This window comes from Numida meleagris, chromosome 7, assembly GCF_002078875.1.
Source record: "Numida meleagris isolate 19003 breed g44 Domestic line chromosome 7, NumMel1.0, whole genome shotgun sequence".
Taxonomy (NCBI): Eukaryota; Metazoa; Chordata; class Aves; order Galliformes; family Numididae; genus Numida; species Numida meleagris.
The window spans coordinates 14998741-15010624 of record NC_034415.1 but is presented as its reverse complement, the minus strand read 5'-3'; positions in this window follow the sequence as shown (position 1 = coordinate 15010624).

The following is an 11884-nucleotide window of genomic DNA, read 5'->3' as shown; positions in this document are numbered from 1 at the left end:
CAGAAATGAAGTGCACAGTTTTAAGCAGTTCTGGATGAAGGTGCCTCCTGGAATACACAGGTATGTTTACTTACACATTCTTGTTAAGAGATGTTTCCGGTTTCCTTTGCATTCACAAAATACCAGCTCTATGTCAACTCCTGACCATTTGCCAGTCTTGGTTTCAATGATATTTGCTTTTTCCTATATCTATAAGGGCTGTTCCAAAGGCGATGATGCCTCCTATTTTATGATGTTGGCTCACATCAGAGGTAGATGGTGGTGGTATTGTAGTAGAGGTTGAACCTTCCCACCGATATTGTTACGTTTTGTTGCCATGTGACAGATGGCAGCAGAGGGACGGTCTGACAGAATGTGTTGTAAAATAAGGCTTTGTAGCAGAGAATTTGCTCTCAATCGTTGTTGTACTCTTTGTTGTAGTTTCCATGGAAATAAACAGGAGGCATTACTTTCGGAGCAACCTAGGTATGCAAAAAGAATTTATGGAATGTTTATTATCCTGAGCGATACAGTTTATAAGACAGCAAATGATTTGGGAGTACGGTTGTATCCTCCCTCCATAAGGACCAAGTGAATTAAATGAAAGATTGGTGGAAAAACTGGGCTTGAAATGTGGTGGTTGATGGTTCCATCTCCAAACAATGACTGATTGTTAATGGTGTTTCTTTGGAGAATCAGTTGGTTTGGGGAAAGCAGGTGGATGAAATTCAGGCAGCTGGCAGGCATAGGTCCTATCCTGAAGCTAATATTAAAAGGCTTGATAAGGAATTTTGTGGTTGGTAGTAAGTGTTATCAGGTGATGCTGAGTGTTTGGGATGTTTTTAAACATCTTGGGAATAAAACAAGGTGGTCCTAGATTACAGGTGACATCTTTTTCCAGTCCTGTTCCAGAGCATGGACTGTAGAGCTCTTTAGTGTTTTTAAATCAAATTGACAGAGATAATATGGCACCTCTGATCTGGATAGCCAAAACTACACTATTTCAGGTGAGGATATACTTTGCACAGAATTTGCAGGGATTTGACCTGCAGAGTGATACTAGCACTATTTTATTTCTGTTGGAAACACCTTGCCTCTTTATTCCTTTAGAGGGCATGGATTAATGTCGTGGCTGATAGTCATTATGATGAAGGAATACAAATACACCAGACATCTTGCGTATATTCATTTTTATACTACACTGTAACTGGGGGACCATTTCTATCACAGTCATGCAGCATTTACCTTGTTTTTATGCTATTAAAATCTTGAGGTGTGCCTACAGTTTCTCTTACTTTGGCTTTTCCAGTACTGCATGCAATTAAGGTTAAGCTAAATCGGTTTTTAGCTTGCTGGAATATTAAGTATACATTTTCTTGCTGTTTTCTGCCATCAATTTTCCATTTTAAAAAACTGAGTTTTTCTTTAAATGCCAAATCAGTCTTCCAGTATTTTTCAGATGCTGGATTACCTTCTGCTCTTTTTAAGCAGCACTAAGTGGAACCAGAGCTTTTCTTCAACTGTTTTTCTTTCAGCCTAAATAAAGGCCTCATGCAGTCAGCTCTTAGGATTGTAGGGAGAACCCTCATTGAAAAGAATAATAAGAATCCTTAACCATCAGAGATCTCTCCTAGGTGCTTTCTCCCAACTTAAAGCAGAGAAGGGCTTGGTAAGTCCCTCACGTTTTTGGGTCTGCAGCCTGCAATGAAGTCCTTAGTTCTTAGGAGGAGATTTAAAAAACAAACAAACAAAAAAACAAACAAAAAAACCCCAGGTTCACTAGTAATGAAGATTTGTTATGAGTTGAATACAAAAATCATGAGCATCATCTGTTTAATTTGTTCTGAGGTTATTTTCTCAAACTGTTCTTTGTTTTTAGGCTTCCATATGTTAGTTGCATTTAAAAGTAACTATAACTGTACTTAACCCTGCAACTTGACTTGGCTGTCTTGGGACAGATTTGATTGGTTATAAATATACTTAGGGCATAGGTATTTCTCTATAAAATAAAAGTGTATAAAAACTGAAGTCCAACATCCAAAACAAAAGAGCTTCTGATCTTATTCTACAAATCTAAGCTTTTCTCATCATGTACTTTGATTCTTCTAAGCCCACAGGAAAAGGAATAAATATCTAGAGGGTGAACTGGAGCATCAAAATCTGCTGAAGCAAAAACATTAAAGAAAAGGCTTCTCAACAAGACCCCAAGACCACTTGCTATCCTGTGAATCTTTACAATCTAAAAAGTTCTTCCTGCATGTAGAAGTGTGGCTTTCTTTACTTTTTTATTTTCGGAGTTGAAGGATGCTGAGCGCTGTGGGAGAACAAGGAATAAATAACCTGCTTGCATTTGTGGTCCCCTGCAGGTCAAGCACTTGAGTCTTCACATCAAATGTGCCTTTTCTATTATGGAGACTTGCTGTCTTCACTTATTTTTACCCTGTGTATTTTCCACATGAGCTCTGAAATGTGTATTCTAAACAACCTTACTGTGTTTGTATGCTTTTCAGTTTACCCAGAGCTGTTAAGGTAAGTCAGGATTGTTGGAAACTTCTGTGTGGTACCAAAAATGATTGAAATGGATAACATGGTGGAAAGAGGAGTGAATAAGCACAACCTACTGGATACTTAAGTGGGTATTTGTCAAAGATTATTCAAAGGAGAATGACTACTTACAAAAAAGACTCGAGTGTGCTCCATTTAAATGAAAGCATTTTACTGTATTGCTCCTTAGATCTTGTGCAGTCCCACTCTAATGGTATCACAGGTGGGACAGTCTCTGTAGCCTATCCTTCCCCTGCAAAGCTCTGCTGAGTGTCTAGAACATATATGAACAGACTTTTTTCTTTTTTTGCTTTTCCTCCATGGGTTGTCTTAGAACTCTGTAGGAGGTTAGGTCGTGCTGCAAGCCAGTTACTAACTGCTAGTTGTTAGCAGTGAATTAGCTGTGCACGATCTTTGGAGCATCCCGGTTCTGAATCTGAATATGCTCTTAGTAAGACCTGATTGCCTTGTGAAATGGGTGTGCAGAAAGGATGCAGCCTCCCTGCTTCTGAGCCTGGTTCTTAAATACTCTGTCAGTGAGGAGTTATCTCTGCCACTGAAATTCCTTTGCATCTTTTGAAAACTATCCATTATATTTAAAAGATGTTAAATAATTTCATGGGTTTTTTTAAGTACAGCAATTACTATTTTGACAATATACCCCATTCTGCCTACTGCATGCCTGAAAATCAAATCTCCCCTGCGTGTTCTGTTACAGTGTGCGTCAGCCCTAGTGCTGGAGTTCTCAGCCACTATGTACCAAGGGGTTAATTTGTTTCCATCGCTGGGGATTTGAGTTGCTTGTCAGTACTGAGGTCACTGTCACTGTTAAATGACAGATGTCTTTCTGAAAATCCCTTGCATCTTTCCTTGTGATGTAAAGTTCAGTGACTGCAATAACAGGGTGTTGTTCTTTTAATAACTGTTAAATTTATTCTTTAGAGAATTTACAAAGATGTCCTATAGCTCTGGGAGAGCTCCCTTGATGCCGAATTCTGCATTTTCTTTTTGCATAATGCCTACAGATTTAGAGCCACTGTACTCCCAGTTGTATAGCTTCTGTATCCCTGGTTCAGTGCTGCTGAAATACTCGTAAATCTCCTTTCTTCTAGTGGCTTTGTGCAGCAGCTGGGGTATGACAATAAGGTCCCTGATCTATAATTCCAGACAGCCCCGGAGGGCGAACAGATTGACCAATCCTCATCCCCAACGTAAGCCCGAGGAGCTCGCTGTCCCTGGGAGGTAGTCGTCTAATGCTTTCTATTTGTATTCTGTATGAAACTCTTCTTGATGCCGGACTGTTGTTCACTTAGAGAATTATCCAGTGCACAGTATATAAATTCCCACTAGAGATTGAATGCATGTAAATAAAGCATGCCTTAAGTCTGGCATAATGTAACTTTAAGTGAGAAGAAATAGACTAAATCTGAGCGCCCGGTAAGGCCGCATTCACTGCTCGGATCTGCACAGTGCTGTCACCATCTGCATTTCTATGTCAAACGGATAGAGGAAAAGAGGACAGCTGTATAGGTTTCCTAATTTCAGGGATTTCCTGCCTTTTTATTCAATTTGATTAAAATGCAACACTGACTTTTTGAAATAACAGCTGTTTTACAAATGTTCTTGCGAAATAGCAATGTTGATGTTATAATAGAAAGAGACATAGTTTGAAAAATGTGATTGATTGACCTTTATGCTGCACATGCCAGATGAAAATGTTGCCCTATACTCTGTGCTTTCACACCACCCTCAAGCCTGGCAGGCATTTCGGAGCGCAGACAGGAGATGATCCCCACCCTACAGACTGCAATCGTGTGGTCTCCAGCTAGGCTCATTTTGGCTGTATTATTTTTTGCAACTTCGATATCTCTGTAGGAGCACTGACGTATATTTTAACAATAAGTTATTTAGAAAGAGTCTACTTGAAAGCTAGTACTTATCTTCTTATAAGCCTCCATTATCTGTTTTAAACTTTGAGATTAATAAAACGTAAAGTGCTATATTTAAATGCAAGGTGCTACGCATATGGTATCAGCCTTTGATTACACTTGGTTTATCCAAGCAGATTTAATGCTGACACAATTGTCAGACTAATTTTATTTTCTGCAGCAGCTTTGAAGCAGATAAAACTGCTGCTGTTTTAGCGGCTTGTTTTCTGGGGGGAAAAAAGTATTTCTACTGGAAAACAAAAATCACGTTTGATGGAAGCAGAATGCTCTGTGTGAAGTCTTCAGTGTGCTGAGGCCAGTGGCAGAGCCCCCACTGCAGCACAGCCGGCGCAGTGCCCAGCCTGCTTAACTGGATTGCTGGGCGCTCATCAGCACTTCTTACAGAACAGATTGTTCTTCTGATATTACAGAAGTACAATACCGTGCGTGCGCTATGAAAGAAAATTCATAAAGAAAATAAGTTTTCACTTCAATGAAACAAAACTTTTACTTCTCATGTATAATTTCACATTGGATTGTCACACATTCTTTAGAACAGATGATCTTCTGCCCAACTCCTCCATAATGGCAATGGGACGCTGGTCTGTCAGAACAAACATGTAGCTTACTCCAGAGGGCAAACCAGTGGAAATACAGTCAGATCTGAATTGTGTTTCAGTCTTCACTGTAAAGACAGCTCTGTGTTTGTGGCTTGCATTCTGTCTCTGCTCAAGCGGGACTTCAGGAAGGCAAAGAGAGAAAATCTTGTTTTAAATTTCTGCAGCTGTGTTCCTATCGGCTCTTATTTTAAAGCATTCAGTTGCTCGGATTGAATGTGGAAGCATATAAATTCACCCGTAATGAACTTGGATCTGTGATTAAGGAGTTAAGGATTATTAAAGTGCAGTAGGCTACTTGAGTTAAGGAAGGCACCTATAGGGTTTCAGTGTTTTTTTTTTGTTGTTGTTACCACATAATATAAATATATTTCTATTCAGAGTCTAAAATATGCCTAGCTTCATAGTCTTGCTTAACTGCAGCAAAACTCAATAAGCACAAAGTAGGAAAGTGTACCTAAAACAATCTGCGGAGCACACAGTTTTGTGCAAAGGCACTGTGGTTTGCTAACTTCATTTATGTAAGGGCCAAGCATGGTGCTTGGTGGGAAGACAGACGCTTGTACGGTCAGCCTGTAAGGAATTTACAATGCTTAAGTAAATGTATGATGGATTTAATGCAGTCTCAGCTAAAATGAACTTTGCATCAATGTTAAGTTGTCTTTCTTTTATCCTTACTGTTTTCAAGAGTTATCTTTTAGCTAGAGATTCACAACCGTATGGTTTTAGGATGCTAGAGATGGTCAACATGAAGTGTTCTGCAAACAGAACTAGGCTGCTTCCTTTTAACAGATTGGTTAGAAAATCTTTTTTTCTTTCCAAAAATGCTCACAAAGGCTTTACCCAAACTAATGGAGATTTTCTCCATGCAAAATGTTTTTTTTTTAAAAAAAAAGTTGACATGAATTTTGAAATGAGATGTTTAAGAAAGCCAGCTTGCTGCATTTTAAAGCTTTATTCTTGCAAAAAGGCCTTATTTCAAACAGAAATCAACAGCTTCCTGCTGTTGGATGCAATGGCTGTCCATTTTCTTTCTGTCCCATATCATAAATATTTGCTTGATTTCCCTGGAAATACATGGAAGCATCATGGTGAAATCGGAGGTAGCTAAATCCTACATCTGGGATAGGATATTTTCTTCTCTTTTGCTCTATTCAGAATCTCCTACCTTTTTTTCCTCAAAGCCATGGAAGGTGTTGTAACAATACTCCTATATCTCTTCTTCATTCTTCCTTGGAGGTTTCACTTGCTTTATTCTGCATATCTTTAGTACTCAAGAGAACCAGTTGTAGTACTCAAGTGAAGCACTGCTGTAAGTGGTGCAGGGTGCAGAATTTATCTTGGGAATATCATCCAGAATGTCCACAGCTGCAAACATTGTGGGGATTCACCTTTCTGGTACTCATTCTTTCTACGTCTCACCCACGTTAACCAAATGTTGACTAGTATGTTGAAGTCAGTATTGTAAATAAAGACCAGTGCTTATCTTCCCTTCTGCTTCTCTAACTTCTCCCCCATCATTATTTGTTTGATCACTTTTGTTCTTGGATTTCTCATAATTTTTATTCCTTTTTTTAAGTGCAGAAACGAAATTTAAATATAGAATCTATATTTAACTATAAATTACAATAAAGAATGCTTCAGTCCAAATATCTCCAGCTTCAGTGTACCTTTCATATTGCAGAAATTACAGTGATTTTAAGTGACTAAAATAAGACGCTTGAAAAATGGAAAACAAGTATGCAACGTTGTGCAAGCACTCCCCCCCCCCCCCCCCTTTTTTTTTTTCAGACCTCTAAGTACTTCCTAAGAGAATTTTAGCTGTTTATTTCCTGGGACCTATATTATCTCTCCAAATGGAAGCTGGCCATGAATTGTGTCTTGGTGTCCCCTTTCCACCACGATTATTGAGGGATTATTTTTTCTAATTTAAAAGTTAATCCTAGTTCGAAATAAGCTTGATTTTTATTTTTATTACTGTTCTATTGACAGGCTGTCATGAAAACAAGTTGATCAGCCTTCGTTAATGTTATTGAAAATGTGTGTGAATGTGGAGTATTTGCTAGATATCTTCCAGCAACATTCTGCAGAAATATTATAGTTCTAATTCCAGTAACCTGATGAAAAAGGAAGTGTTGTTTTAAAAGTAACTGCATAAAGGTTTGGGGTTCTCTGCTCTCTCTCTTTAGCTCTTCCAATGACTTTTCATGTTCTGCGGGAAATTAGCAATAGCTAAAATTCTCACTTGGAGATGAGGGAATTAGAACAGTTCATAAATCAGCTGGAAGTAGCCTGAGATTCCAGCAGAGTAAGCCCCATGATGGAATTGGGTATTTTCTTGTTTCTGTAACTTAAAACTCCAGAACAGTTAGAATAGAAAAGCCTGCTTGTTGCAAGTAGGCAACTTTCATTTAACTGCTTTGACTCATTTTGTTTGAGCAAAAGAAGCACTCATTCAGGTTTAGTCCATATGTTTCCAAAATGTCCCTCTCTGGTTTCTGTTCAGAAATTTTTATTTTGTGTCTTGTGAAATTCATCCAGTTTTCGGTTCCTCTTCAAAGCTGTACTTTTTATTTTCCTGCTCACAAAAATAGGAAGCTGTCTCATTCTGTGAAAACAAGCTCAAGATGGAAAAAGCACACTCCGACAACAAACCACGCCACAGAATCCAGTTGACTGGGTCTGTGTGGCTGCCTGCCTTAAGGTTTTGTCTTGGAGCCTGCTGGTGTGCTTTCTGTGCAGCGGTGTGAATAGCAAAGGGAGATCCCAAGAGAACTTCTCAGAGGCTTTGTCCTTTGTGGCGATAGGCAGCAGAGCCTGCTGTAATCCTGGGATGATCAGTGCTGATGTGTCTGCTTCACCGAGAGCAGAGTCTGAGCATGACCCAGAAAAGGCCTCCTCTCTCCTTCTCTCTGGGTAGTGTGTGTTCTTGCACCTGTCAGCTGTCCGGAGCAGAGGCTCTCTTTCTGTCAAGCTTCTCAAATGTTGCTATTAAACTCTAAGAAAAACAACTTTTTATTTGTGCAGATTCTTTGCTTTTGGTAATAATCTGATCTAGTAGTTGTTAGTATTATGAGTGTAAAACCCGTTAAAGCAGCCATCAATTGTCTGCGTCACCAGTGGGCTCTGCGCTGAAGATAAAACAGATGGTTTACCTAAAAAGGTGTATGCTCCTTGGCTTCATTCACACTGGCTCTCAAAATCAGAGAGGAATTAAAATGGATCTCACTTGCGTTTGCATTCCTGAGATGCAAAATGTTTTAAAATGAAGACCTGCGACTTGGTGTACTGCAGCATGCAGGACGTGCGGCCTTAGTGATCTATTGTACCTAAGGGCTTCATTAAATACAGTGGACTTTCACTGTGTTCCATGTACACCTACTTTTGCCTGATAGCTTCCTGTCAAAAGGTGAGGTGAAAGGGGATGGAAGTTGTTTCCATAGTTTTTTATTTTATATTTGGTTGTCCTACTAGCTTTTAACCATTGTGGTGTTAAGGGTATTGCCTCAGATCTCCCATTTTGTACAACTAACTTGGGACAAGGGACATATTAGTTAGAATCTTCCTCTGCCCTGCAGTGAGGGAGTGAGACAGGTAGGCTGCTGAGGACTTGTTTTCTTACGTTTTAATTAAGTGAGGTTGAGAGAAACCAATGCACAAATAAGCTCCAAAAGGAAGGCTGATTAGCTGTTGTTTAAGTAACAACGTTTAGCTTCTGATCGTTGGTGCTGTAATGGTTGTGCTGATCCTGTAGTCACCACCAGTGGTTAGCACAAGTACAGCTTGAATTCCCGATGGAAGAAGGAAAGTAAGGAAGAGTGGATTTCCTCTTCTCTTGTTTTGGTGTTTGTGACTGCAGATGTTCAGCATTTCTTAATACATCAAAAAGAAAATGAGCTGAAGCGAGGGCTCAGGCTGATTTCATCTGATGTCTTTTGCAGGTCTTGCCTTTTGTAATGGAACAAAGCAAACTCAGAAGGTGTGAACACTACTGCCTGTTAAAGGACTGTGCACTCCTGTGAGAGAAAGCAGAGATAGAAACACGGCAGTTTTTCTGCGCATGCTGGACAAGACACAACACTTAACAGAAAGGCTTTGGCGTGAGGAAGTCACACTGAGCCCCAGCAACATCTAACCAATGGGTGAGTAGTTCAGGGGTGGTTACTCCCAGCAGCATGCAACTGTGAGCCTTTAGAAATCGTTCTTCTCATGGTGGTCATGCACTGTCTTTAATCATAAGTAGAAGAGCTTTATTTCTCTGTTTTCTCCCTTAGAGCTTTGTAGCATTCCATCAATTAAAGTAAATGAATGGAGACAATAACCATGAATCTGATTTTCCACTTGAAATCAAGACAAATTACATAATTGAGCTGTACGCAGTATTCTGAGAAATACCTGGGACTGGGCATGCTTCTGATTTTTCTGCCCACTCCCACAGCCTGGAAACTGACAAGTAGGGGGCAGCAAAGTCCTATGTTTAAAATGAAGTGCCAAGCATTTTTTGTTTGTGTTTTATTAAGCTAAATGTTTGTCAGCTTGATGCATCCATTAGTGCTCTTTCTTGACGATGAGAAGAGAATATAAACTTTCAGTTAATGAAAAAACCCCACAACACTTTAAAATACAAATAAAAAGGGATTTTCCTGCAGTGTGTTTAATCTGATAATGAAGTAGGTACAGTACAAAAATATTCATTTGCAAAACCAATTAAAGGACAGCTTTTGAATACCAACAGTGATTATCTTTTGAGTTTTGGTTTTTGTGTGTGTGTGTGTGTGTGTGTGTGTGTGTGTGTGTGTGTGTGTGTGCGTGCCAAAACTTATCACTACAAACTGTTTCCTGGGTTGTATAAAGGAAACAAAATAAAATCATGCTTGGTTATCTCCCACTTTCTTTAAAGAAGAAAAAAAGGAAAGAGAGAATCTTCCTGCAGCTCTAGATTGATTTTGGATAAATGCTCCATCTTTGCCTCACTTATATCACATAGTGAAATTATTAATACTATCCTGTGGTGACACGTTGTTCTGCTGTGCTTCCTTTCGTTTGGTTATGTAATAATGTAGTGGTAACTGATTCCAAACTGTAAGTATTGCACAAGACAAACAAGAAAAGTGTTAAAGCAAAAAGTGAAAGTGGAATTTAATTCTTAGGAATTCATCCAGAAGGAAATACCCTGTGAAGTGCTTCCGCCTTTAGTGGTGAATGTTGATTATTAATGCAGAAAGTAGAGTTTACTTCATCGAATATATTGGAATGTTTATTTTTCCTTTCTGTGATTTTAATGCACTGATTAACTTCTGCTGCTGCCCGATGCTAGCATTGCATTTTGCTGTGCAGTGGGTATGCAGTGAGTTGGGGGCACTTTGGGCTCAAAGCACTGGGTTTGTAGCAAAGAGCTGGGTCTGAAGTTGGCGACAGACTTGTGTCGCAGCTCTGAAACAGAGGCATGCAGGCTCTTGTTCATCACTGATGGAAAATGCATAACTAATGGTGCTGACTATGTTGCAAAATAGCATTTTGTATCTGAGAACTTGCTCTATCTTATAGCATTATTGCACTCTTTGTATATGTTGTAGTTTCCATGGAAATAAGTAGGGGGCATCGCTTTTGGTGCAGCCTAAGTGCAGATATGTTCTGGGACTTGTGTTGCTGTCAGCAGACGCCTCCTTTTGAATGCTGTGGAAAGAGTAATATGGCCTCCTCTTACTGAGTCTTGTTGCGATTTGCAGTTTGCACTGTGTTTTATCTTCCTTCCATCATTTATTCATTCATCAGTGATTTCTGCAGAACTTTATACCATACTCAGTTTTCAAAAGATTTTTTGAAGAATATTAATTTAGATTTTCCTTGTTCTTTCTTTGCATGTCATCCATCCCTCTTGAAATGTTTGGGCTTCAGCCGTGCCTGAAAATTATCACAGGCATTTTGATCTTGCTTCATCTAGACCAAGATTTTCAAGCATGTTACTTCAAACCTTATCTTATATCAGTAAATTAAACTTAAGTTGTCTTTAGATAATGAGTTTAAGTTTTAGAGTCTCATTGTTTGTGAAACAATGTGATGTATTTCTTTTAGCTTTATCAGAAATTAGCATGTTTTTTTGATGCTGGATATTCCTGACTATTTAAGTGTTAGAATAGTAAGTATTCACATATCAGAATAAAAATATTGAATGTTTAAGTACTAGAATATTTATTGCACAAATATTTGGAGCGACAAAAGAAGTTATAAGAAATGTAGTAATTCTGTACATAATGCTGTCTTAAAACATTACATAAATGAGAAAAGTAGCAGTACCAGGTGGATTGCATTGTAGTGTGAAGTTACAGATATCCAGAACGTGAACCTTTCTGCTGTAACAGCATAAGGGATCTCTAAGCCAAGTTGGCTGTTTTAATTTCTACATAGCCAAAATTTAGGAAATACATGTAATGAACTTTTAATGTTTTTAACTTTTTTACGTGAAACGTGAATGAGGAAGTTAAAGCAAGACTTTAAACGTTGCTGCTTTGCACCCAAGGTAGGTCTGAGATGTTTTTGTGATCAAATTGTATCATCTAAAAATAAGCTAAACTGAAGGATGGAACTACCCTTTTCTATGTAGCTTATCTAAAACATAGCTGCTATAATGTGCAAAATATTGTATTTTCCACTGGCAAGCTAAGTCTGTAGTGCTGCTGGTAAAAAAACAGATTGACATTTGGTCATTATTTCTTATCAAGGATGTTTTACTTATAATGCTATTTGACAGCTATATTCTAGGTCTGACAGCATTGAACCAGCTTAATTCCCACTGAACTGCTCTAAATACGTGGT